The sequence below is a fragment of the Chanodichthys erythropterus genome, chromosome 12 (genome assembly GCF_024489055.1).
Source record: "Chanodichthys erythropterus isolate Z2021 chromosome 12, ASM2448905v1, whole genome shotgun sequence".
Taxonomy (NCBI): Eukaryota; Metazoa; Chordata; class Actinopteri; order Cypriniformes; family Xenocyprididae; genus Chanodichthys; species Chanodichthys erythropterus.
In genome coordinates, this window is record NC_090232.1 from 43288497 (window position 1) to 43300354 (window position 11858).

The following is an 11858-nucleotide window of genomic DNA, read 5'->3' on the forward strand; positions in this document are numbered from 1 at the left end:
CCTAATTATTGCTTAATAATAGTAAGGTAGTTATTAAGTTTAGGTGTTTGGTAGGATTAAGGGATGTAGAATATGGTCATGCAGAGAAAGGAATTAATATGTGCTTTTTAAGTACTAATAAACCGCTAATATCATAGTAATATGCATGCTAATAAGCAACTAGTTAATAGTGAGAATTGGACCCTAAACTAAAGTGTTACAATAAATTAACAATAATTATATGACAAATTGAGACAATTATAATGTGATATAATAAATAATTTTTTAAATAATATATTATATTATAATAGTATATGTATTTGATGTTTTTTTTTTTTCGTTTTGTGCAGTATTAGAGTATATATGTGTGTTGTGTAGTTGGCATATAAAAGGGTAAAGTTTTTTCAGTCTCAGTGTATTCACAATCAACATTCCTCATGTCCACCACCATGAATGGATGTTTTTTTAAACTTGCACAGTGCATTGTGGGATTTAAATGTTGTTTTTTTTTGGAACATCTTTTGTTTTCAAAACATAAAATGCCATGAAATGTTGTCTATGTAGGCGGCTCACTAGGTTATAGAACAGAGCCCTTGAGCATGTGTCGGGTAAGACAGCACAGACTCATTTATCTGCCACTTTACAGCCACGCTGATGGGCAATTCATTACTGTTCTGCGTTTGGATATTAAACATTAGAGAATCAGTGAATCTCTGGCTGTTTACTTGGTTAATACTGATTTACTTCATTACCTGCTGCTGCGGCAGGTTGACGTACACCTTCAGTGTGAAAGTGTCTGTCTGCCTGGGTAATTGTTTAACCTCATGAATAAGTTAAGCCCTGCTATTGATGATGCTGAAAATGTCGTGCGGCAGACTGTTTCGAGAGCTCTGCTACATATCGGTATTTTGTAGTATATTTGAGTCGTTAATGAGCAGCATTCTCCATTTGTGTAATATATTAGCGTGCGGTCAATAACCGCATCAGTCCTGTAATGAATAGTGCTGTTATGGTGGGGTAGGGGAATACAATTGATCATCTTGTTTTTCACGCCCTATAAGGTGTTATTGATTACCCGTAGCTTCTGTAGTTTTAATTCTTCTCGCATTGTGTGTGTGTGTAATAATTAGCCTCTTTCAGATGCATGTTCAATTGCTTAAAGTTAGAGATGGGAGAGTTTTATTACTGTGCAAATACTGATCACTTGCTAAAAATGAAATCGGTGACTTTCTGTCATTTATTCAGCCTCATGTTGTTTAAAACTCAATTTCTTCAAGAATATCCCAGTCATCTTTGCTCTTCTTGGAGAGTTCATGATAAAAGTAATGATAGCTGATTTGTAAATGAATTGTTTTTGCAGTCTAATCTTTTCAGTGAATCAGTTGAGCCAGTAACCAAAACCAGTCTGAATGATTCATTCACTGAATCAGCGGCTCTCAAATTCAACCCATTGATTCCATGATCTGATTGCTGCAGGAGAGGAAGATTTTCAGCAAATAACAACTTGCTTTTGGTCTGTTCATCACACAAATCTATTGTGTGACTTGAAAAATTACATACGGGTCACATGGACCACTTTTGTGATCATTTTATGGTGCTTTTGCATCACTTTTGAAGTTCTCATTCACGTTTGTTTTTATCTCAGAAAAAAAAAAAAGAAAAAGTTCATGTAATCAAGACATTTATGAACATATTTCAATTTTTTTTTAAATGTTATGTTATTTTTGTAAACCCTTTTCATGTACATTGGAAAAAAAATTGATTCAGGATTTACTTTGCAACAATTTTCACTCAGAATATGATAGCAAATGTCACAAATAATTACAAAGAAATGTCAACTAAAACATTGAATTAAATGTGAAATTTTGAAGTAGAAAGAAATAGTAGTCAAACATACTCCAGTAATCTTCAAAAACATTTTCTTACAGTGTATAGACCACTTTTCACAATCCAATCAATTAAAAATGAATAAACTTTCTTACTTTTTGTTTTTGCCTGTACTGTTTCATTCTGAAATGTCACGTTTTGTAAGTCAAATGAGATTTAACAGAGTTTCATGTTGACTTCAATTCACACCCAACAGCAGGTGAGATAAACTTCTTATTTTAAGGAAGAGAAACTTTTTTTTTTCTTAATTATGTGTTGATCTTTTCCAGTCGTGGACAAAACGTTCCCTCACCTCCCAGCACAATCATATCAAATCATCTTTAAATGAGGGGGTTTTGCCAGTGGACCCTGTTGAACAGCGTGAACACTTGGGTGTTGCGGGTGTCTGTCGCTGAGGAGCCGCCACGAGAGCGCGAGATAATTGGCAGAGACAGAGTACCATTTGGTGCCTCTGGGGTTGTTTGAAAAGTAATTGGATTTTCCCTCAGACCATGGGGAATTGAGGAGTGCTCGGAGAGGAAAGGAGCGTGGACAACAGTGTACTCGACTCTGATTGAAAAAGAAGCAGGATGGCTCTTCCATTACTGCAAAAACACCTTCCCTCCCGGAAGAGTTTTTCTCTCATGGATTTGGTGTGTCTCTTTCTCTTCTTGCATTGTTGTCTTCTGTTGCTGTAGCTGCTGTCATTTTAAGAAGGGAGGATAAAATGTCAGCTTGTGTCCTCCTGTGCAGCAAAGTACTAACCAAGTGTGTGAGGCTGACTAGTTTATTTTGATCCCTCCCCCCATTCGTTCATTCATTTAGTTAGTTAGGTTTAATTTAATTCCATTTAAATTTATATTAATTGTAGAGCTGTCAAGCGATTCAAATTTTTAATCTAATTTTTTGCAGGACATTCGAGCATGCAGCCGTTCGTCTTTGCGTCATTACGTCACATCTGTTTACATAGAAAAAGAGTCCCAGCCAGCTCTTAGGCTATATGCCATGTGGAAGATGCTACAGGTGGCGGTCATCAGGGGTCTCAAACTCAAATTGGCTGGGAGGCATTGCTGTGATTGACACCTCATAGGAGGGCCATTTTAACAAAATAAAGTAAGGGAAAAAATATTTGCACTAACAGTTAGTGCAAATATTTTTTCCCTTACTTTATTTTAGCTTAAATAACATCAAAATCTTGCACTCAACAACACTGTACACTATTCTATTTCTTCCCAGACACCTGGCAGTGCTTCTGTTCACAGATGAGCCACATTTGTCCAAGATGCCGTTTAACCCTTAAATGCATGACTGTTTCGCCAATCATTCTTACATATTCGGGTCTTTATCGACCCGGATCTATATCTAACACAGAAGGATCTCTACCTGTCGCGCTAATATAAAACTCTTCTGATATTAGAGTAACAATTACAGAAGAATAAATTAAAGCATATTTTGTTGACTTTTGGAGCTTGAAAGGGCTCAGTTTGAGCAGATGTTTTATGCCATCATCACTGTCCTCGTCAGAGCTCATTTCCCAGTAAATTCAGCAAATAATGGGCTAGTTTTATGTTTGAGGTCACGAATATGAGCCCATTCGCAATTTCAAACATATTCTCAAAACAATATAATTTTCAACATCTTCAAAATCAATATTTCGATCGCCAACAGCTTCACCAGATCAATCCAGTAACAGTTACAGTCATATTTGATTGCATTCAGTACTTGCTCTGCAGTAAATCGCTTAGCCATTTCATGTTTTTCTTATCATTTCATTTTCTGTCTGAATGGATCGTCACTTCAGCATTGTGTATCATTGTGTATTGCCACCTTGTAGAATAAAGGTGAATTGCACTTATCCGTCATCTAAGATTCAATTATTGTTGTGCAGAAAAAATATATGTACACTCATACACACCTCGGGTCGTTAGCGACCCTACACAATTTTTTTTTTAAATGAATACAAAAATAGGCATTCTTTTACAATTTTATGATTTTTTTCTTGTTATATTCTTTATAATGAATTGACTGAAGAATACCAAGAAGGTTGATGACTAACTTTAAAAAATGAACGAGGAGGAGGGTAGTGAATGATATCCCGGGTCACTAATGACCCGAGGTATGCATTTAACCCTTTCGCACGTAAGTTTTAAATATTCTGGCAGACCCCCCAGCGTGAGTTTTTTGAAGCGACCGTTATTTAGAACGTATCACTTTATGGTTTCCATGGTGACGTGTCATCGCTTGTTATGTGACACACCGCAGCACTGTATGAATGATAATCTGCTTTCATTTAATTTTTCCTTTTTTATTCAAAATATTCACAAATTTGTTAACTATAGCATGAAATATCTAATATTCCGATTGCCAAATATGTGCAAGTGGATGTGTTTTACTGTTTAAACACCTTTATAATGATCATGTTAGTTGAGCCATATGTGCGATTGTTATGATATAGACACGGAGGCAGAGATAAAAGCAATCCAGGTGAGTTTATTGGAACAATATGTGGAACACAGAGTGGTAATGGCTGTTATCAGGTTCTTGAGAGATGAATATAAAGTAATACTGTCCTTGTGTGGTTTGTGGATCCAGGAGTTGAGCTGAGATGGAGGGAGACGTTGGAGACACTCACACACACAGATGGGTAAGCACACGAAGGGACCAGGAGACGAAGGAGATGAAGGAGATCGCTGGAGCAGGTAAGTATGTTGAAGGGGAGTCCTTAAGGTAAGCATATACATGGCGTAGTGCAAACGAGACCGGACAGTGAGTGTGTGTGAGAGTGGTGGCTTTGTAGTGCTGGTGATTGCAGAGTGAATGAGGTGCAGGTGGCGGTGATTAATAAGCTGGTGATTGAGTGCGTGGGTACTGTGGTGAGGTGGAGCCTGGCGTGTCTGTGACAGTACCCCCCCTCCCACGGCCCGCTCCTGAGGGCCGCGGACCCCGACGTCGTGGTGGTCTTCCCCTGGGTCGTGGGGCAGGTCTGTCTGGATGGTTGGTATGGAAGTTCTGTAACAGAAGAGGATCAAGGATATCGTTCCTGGGAATCCATGAGCGTTCCTCGGGACCATAGTCCTCCCAGTCCACGAGGTATTCGAGTTTACCACCACGGCGCCGGGAATCCAAGATCTCGTGGACCACGTAGGCTGTGCCGTCCTCTAGGAGAAGTGGAAGGGGGGGCTCGGCGGCTGCCACGTCAGGCTCTGTGGAGGGAACAACAGAAGGGTGGTGAGGTTTAAGTAGAGACACGTGAAATGTAGGATGGATTCTACTATACTGTGCCGGGAGTTGGAGACGATAGGTGACGGGGTTGATCTGCCGAAGGATGGTGAACGGGCCAATGAAGCGGGGACTCAGCTTTTTGCAGGGCAGACGCATCCTGATGTCCCGGGTGGACAGCCAGACCTTCTGCCCCGGCTGGTAGACAGGAGCCTCGGAGCGTCGAAGGTCGGCTGCCATCTTGCGTCTGCGCAGGGCCCTCTGCAGCTGGTGGTGAGCTGAGTCCCACACCCTCTCGCTCTCCCGGAACCAGTAGTCGACTGCCGGAACGTTGGAGGGTTCCCCGTCCCAGGGGAACATCGGGGGTTGGTAGCCGAGTACGCACTGGAAGGGTGTTAGTCCCGTTGAGGCTTGGCGGAGAGAGTTTTGTGCGTACTCGGCCCAACCCAGGTACTGGTTCCAGGAGTTCTGGTGGCCGTGACAGAAGGTACGCAGGAAGCGGCCGATCTCCTGGATCTTCCGTTCCGTCTGCCCGTTCGACTGAGGATGGTATCCAGACGATAGGCTGACGGTCACACCCAGGAGGGAGAAGAAGGCTTTCCAGACGTGTGAGACAAACTGGGGTCCTCTGTCGGAGACGATGTCTTCAGGTAATCCATAATAGCGAAAAACATGATTAAACATTAGTTCTGCGGTGGCCATGGCGGTAGGTAGACCCTCCAGGGGTATCAGACGGCAGGACTTTGAGAAGCGGTCCACCACCACCAGGATGCATGTGTGACCGTCAGACTCGGGGAGATCGGTGACGAAGTCCACTCCCAGGTGTGACCAGGGTCTCTCAGGAACGGGCAGAGGAAAGAGCTTGCCGGTGGGAAGATGGCGTGGGCTCTTGGAGATGGCACACTCCCTGCAGCCCTGCACGTACCTCCTGACGTCGTTGGCCATGTTGGGCCACCAGAAGCGTTGCTGAGCCACGAGAGGGTCTCCTTGACCCCCGGGGGACCAGTGCCAAGTGAAGAGTGAACGCTGTGCAGGAGTGGAGTGCGACGTGTCCGTGTGATGTACTGCAAGCCCGGTGGGCAACCCGGCGGAGTGCGTGTGGAGGCATTGGCGGAGGGAATGGTATCTTCGGACCACTGGATGGGGCTCATGAAGATGGACTCCGGCAGAATAGTATCAGGTTTTTCGGGCTTTTCCTCAGGAGCATAGAGGCGAGATAAGGCGTCAGCCTTCGTATTCTTTGAACCAGGACGGTAGGAGATGGAGAAGTTGAATCTAGAGAAGAACATAGCCCAGCGAGCTTGGCGAGGATTGAGTCTCTTTGCGGCCTTCAGATATTCGAGATTCTTGTGATCAGTGAGGACTTGAAATGGGTGAGTAGCTCCCTCCAACCAATGCCTCCACTCCTCAAGGGCAAGCTTGACGGCCAGGAGTTCGCGGTCACCGATGTCGTAGTTGACCTCCGCCGGGTTGAGCTTGCGGGAGAAGAAGGCGCATGGATGGAGTCTACTTGGTGTCCCCTGCTGCTGTGAAAGGACCGCTCCCCACTCCGGTGGTAGATGCGTCCACCTCTACTATGAACGGGAGGTCCGGGTTAGGGTGGACGAGGAGGGGAGCGGTGGTGAAGGCCTTCTTCAGGGTCTCAAAGGCGTCGGTGGCTAATGGAGACCAGGACAGAGACTTGGGCTGGTGACGGAGGAGGTTGGTGAGTGGACTGACGATTGTGCTGTAGTTTTTGATGAACCGGCGATAGAAATTGGAGAAACCTAGGAATCTTTGGAGTTCTTTGATGGTGGTAGGAGTGGGCCAGGACTGTATGGCGGAGACCTTCCCCTCGTCCATCCGGATGCCACTGTGATCAATCACGTACCCCAGGAACTGGACGGAGGGTTGGTGGAATGAGCATTTTTCAGCCTTGAGGAAGAGATGGAACTGCCGTAAGCGCTGGAGGACCTCCGCAACGTGGTGGCGATGTTCGGCCAAGCTCCGGGAGTAGATGAGGATGTCATCTATATAAACCAGAACGGACTTATGGAGAAACTCCCGGAGCACCTCGTGGATGAAATCCTGGAATACGGAGGGGGCGTTGACCAGGCCATACGGCATCACGAGGTACTCGTAGTGTCCAGTGGGCGTGACGAAGGCGGTCTTCCACTCGTCCCCCTCACGTATCCGGATGAGGTTATACGCGCTGCGGAGGTCCAACTTGGTGAACACAGTGGCACCGCGGAGATGTTCCAGGGCCGCTGGGACGAGGGGGAAGTGGGTATCGGAACTTGATGGTGATCTTGTTGAGTGCACGGTAATCGATGCATGGCCTCAAGCCTCCGTCCTTCTTTGCCACGAAGAAGAAGCTTGAAGCAGCAGGGGAAGTAGACGGGCGGATGTAACCTTGTTCGAGTGCCTCCTTGATGTATTCCTCCATGGCCTTCTCCTCCGGTATGGACAGGGGGTATATGCGTCCCCTGGGCACTGGTTCACCCGGCAGCAGATCGATGGCGCAGTCCCATGGCCGGTGTGGAGGAAGCTTGGAGGCGCGTTGCGGGCAGAAGACGTCGCTGAAGGGGGCGTAGTCAGGGGGAACATCCACGGAGCGCTTCTCAACAGGGCTCTCGATGGACGTGGCATTCACGAGAAGAGACTTGGAGAGTGGAGGTTTTGGAACAGGAAGCGCTGGGAAGCAGTCTGGGAAGCAGTGATCGCCCCACTTCAGGACTTCGCCCCGTGCGCCAGGAGATGTTGGGGTTGTGTTGTTCCAGCCACGGGCGCCCTAGAACCACGTCAGCGGTGGATTCCTCCAGAACCAGCAAATGGATGTGTTCAGTGTGCAGGATACCGATGCTGAGTTGTAGTGGGCCCACGCAGTGACGGATGTGTCTGCGGCTTAGGGGTTTGCCCGTGATGGAGTGGATTTGATAGCTCGTCGGTGAAGGAGAGATCTTAAGGTTGAGTTGTCTACAGAGGGTGCCTGAGATGAAGTTTCCGGCTGACCCTGAATCAAGGAGCGCCACCACTGGAACAGAGATGTTAGCAGCAGTAAGAGTTACAGTTGTGGTGAGTGGTTTCATTTTCTGAATGGAGGGAAATATTGCACTCACCACGGGTCGAGGAGGACGGATTGGGCATGTGGAGAGATTATGCCCCATTGTTCCGCAATAGAGACAGAGATTCAGGGCCAGCCTTCTTTGTCTTTCGTTAGGGGTGAGACGAGAGTGATCAATTTGCATGGGTTCGTGGGCTGGTTCTGGGGAGCTGACGGGTTCGGACCGACGGAGGAGGTTAGTGGTGGATGACTGGCCCTGGTGTTCTTGAATGCACGACTGCATACGGGACCCCACGCGGATGGCGAGTTGGATGAAGCGTTCTAATCCCATGGAGTCCTCGTATGCAGCGAGATGCAGCCGCACGGAGGGTTCCAGCCCCTGACGGAACGTGGTGATGAGGGCTTGCTCGTTCCATCCGCTGGTGGCGGCTAGCGTTCGAAACTGCAAGGCATATTCGTTAACAGATAGGTTTCTTTGCTTTAGATTATAAAGTTTCTCACCAGTCGAGGAATCAGTCAGAGGTTTCCCGAATACTTCCCGGAAGTGGGAGACGAACGCCGAATAGGATTGGACGACTGGGCCTTTCTGGGTCCACAACGAATCTGCCCATTGCAGAGCCTTCCCTTGCAGTTGTGAAATAATGAACGCTATTTTAGCCGTGTCTGTGGTGTAGAGGTGCGGCTGCATCTCCAGGACCAGCTCACATTGGAGAAGAAATCCGCTGCATTCCTCCGCCGATCCAGAGTAGGGCGCCGGTTTGGCCATGGGACTGGCAGTGAATGCAGGTGAAGGAGTGGTGCTGGTGGGTGCGGAGACAGCCGTGTTGTGGGATGACGATGTCGAGGGCTGTGGTGTGAGTGCTCGACGCAGCACGTCCACGAGTTCCTGGAATGGATCGTTTGTACTCATGCCGTTAGTTGTTATGGTCCGGTCTTCTGTTATGATATAGACACGGAGGCAGAGATAAAAGCAATCCAGGTGAGTTTATTGGAACAATATGTGGAACACAGAGTGGTAATGGCTGTTATCAGGTTCTTGAGAGATGAATATAAAGTAATACTGTCCTTGTGTGGTTTGTGGATCCAGGAGTTGAGCTGAGATGGAGGGAGACGTTGGAGACACTCACACACACAGATGGGTAAGCACACGAAGGGACCAGGAGACGAAGGAGATGAAGGAGATCGCTGGAGCAGGTAAGTATGTTGAAGGGGAGTCCTTAAGGTAAGCATATACATGGCGTAGTGCAAACGAGACCGGACAGTGAGTGTGTGTGAGAGTGGTGGCTTTGTAGTGCTGGTGATTGCAGAGTGAATGAGGTGCAGGTGGCGGTGATTAATAAGCTGGTGATTGAGTGCGTGGGTACTGTGGTGAGGTGGAGCCTGGCGTGTCTGTGACAGCGATGGGCGCCGCCATGTTAGTTTGCGCTGCACAGAGAATCGGATCTGTTGGATTTACAACCCATGAATTTATCCACTTCTCCCGAAATACATGAAAGTATTTGAGTCTGTGAACTGGGGAAGAATAGAGTAAGCTTTAAAGTTACTTTCACAATGTGTATCTGATATGAATAAAACGTGTCGTCTAATTATAATGGAAAGGGTTGTTATTTCCGCTTCTATAGACATCATTGTGTATTTTACAAGCTCTAAATATATTGTTTTGTTAGTACTCGTGTGTATTTAAATGTCTGAAATCTACAATAAACATTATTTGGTTGAAAACACTGAATATATGTAATAAATGAAAAGCAAACTCAAGCTCCTCTTCTATTATATCAAAATCCTCTGACATTTCTCTTTAAAAATGATCGTTTTAGACTTATATTCCATGACCGGTGATTTGTTTTGCTCTGTCCTCGGCGCCTCCATGTTTGTCGTTACGTTGTGCGTCAGGTCAAAGTGTACTCTTCCGCCGCAAAACGACATGCACATTCTGTGTACCATCATCCTCCGGAAGCTAGTTATTTGAATTTATAAAGTTTTTTTCTTACAAAAATGCATCGCTTCATTTCAGAAGGCCTTTATTAACCCACTGGAGATGTATAGATTACTTTTTTTATGGATGGATGCATTATTTTTGGCTTCAAAATGTGGCCCCCCATTCACAACCATTATAAACCGGACTAAGAAGTCATATACACCTTTAATGGCTTGAGGGTGAGTAAATCATGGAATAATTTTCATTTTTAAGTGAACTATCCCTTTAAGGCATGACACAATGTATTACTGCAGAAGCTGAAATCAGTTCTCTGATAGTTTATGTTGCTTTTTTGGTTTTGGCTTTTGCTGTTTTACAGTATAAATCATCACTTTTATTTTCTGGAAAGGATAGCTAACATCTCTTTTAGTGTTCCATGAAACATTTGGGACTGGACATGAGGGTGAGTAAATGATTTGTATATAAAAACATTTGTCCATTTGTTTATTATTTCATCTTTTTATTTATTCAAGTAGTTTATCTTGAATTTTTATTTATTTATTTTTGCCATGACTTTAGGTATGACTTCAGAGGAACAAATCATTTGCAGTTCAGTGATAATTTGTTATTTTTCACCAGTTTTGCAGTTAGATGACCTTCCACTTTTCAATTTTATGGAAAAGAACAGCTTAACTTCTCCTTTAGTTTTCTCCATGGAAGAAAGAAACCATCTGAGTTTGGACTATAACTAAAACAATGTTTATTTTTGGCTAAGCTTTCTTGTCAAGTGCATGAAAGATGCTCTTTTTTCCTCTTTTCACTGAAGCACAGCATCTCTCTATAAAACAACATCATATCTGATGTGCAAACACCCCGTGGCTCATGTTTCTTCTCCCTCACTGCTTTCTCTTTTGATCTTGAACCAGCGGCGGCTCATTCTGCACTGTCATGTTTGCTCTTGTCCTCTAGAGCGCCCTCTAGTGGTTATTTGTACATGGCCGTGGCTCCTCCAGGAGCTGGAAAACGGCTGTGTGTTTTTCCCAGGGAAATGCAGAGGTCTGTGGCAGGAGGCTGAGACACAGTTTATCTGGCGTTACTGCAGCGGCAGTCACACTTGACTTCACACTCCCACAGCGGCCACCGATCACGGCAATTCACCAGTCTCATGACGCCCCTGTGAGGGAAGAATTTACACGTCCTGAGCGACATGGCCACCATCAGACTACTGATGTGAGACATCTTAACATAGCAGGGCTATATGTGCTTTGCATGATCATAGCCATCCAAGAACCAAATAACTTCGGTGTCAATCTGAAAATTCCCCAAAACTCTCACCTCACGCATTGTAGGTTTCTCTCTTCACATAATGAAGCCCAATGGCGGATTGACAGGCGAGTGTGTTTTTATTGACCGTAGGGTGTTGACTGTGCTGTTGGGAAGGTCAGCGCTAACACACCAGAGTTGTATATAACCTGCAATGTTTTGTTTCCTCCGGTCTGACCTCTGAACCCATAAATCTCTTTGAGCTGGGATACCTGTGGTCATGCTGGCTAAGTGATTGATTGTTAGGTTGAAAGCCCATCTTTTATACAGCCTTTCTGAGCTGTTTGTTATTCAGCTTGTCTCTCCGAAGGGGAGCGGCCGTAGAGTCGGCAGTATGGGGTCAGTGCAGAGAAGGACTTCCATCTGATGCAGTGCACACACAACACACACACACACAATTTAATTTGACTAGAAAAATGAATCTTAAAACACTTAAAACACAGTTCGGGCTATTTTTGTTTTTCTTTCTAAATACACACATAATGAAATATTTTCACACACTTTTAGCAT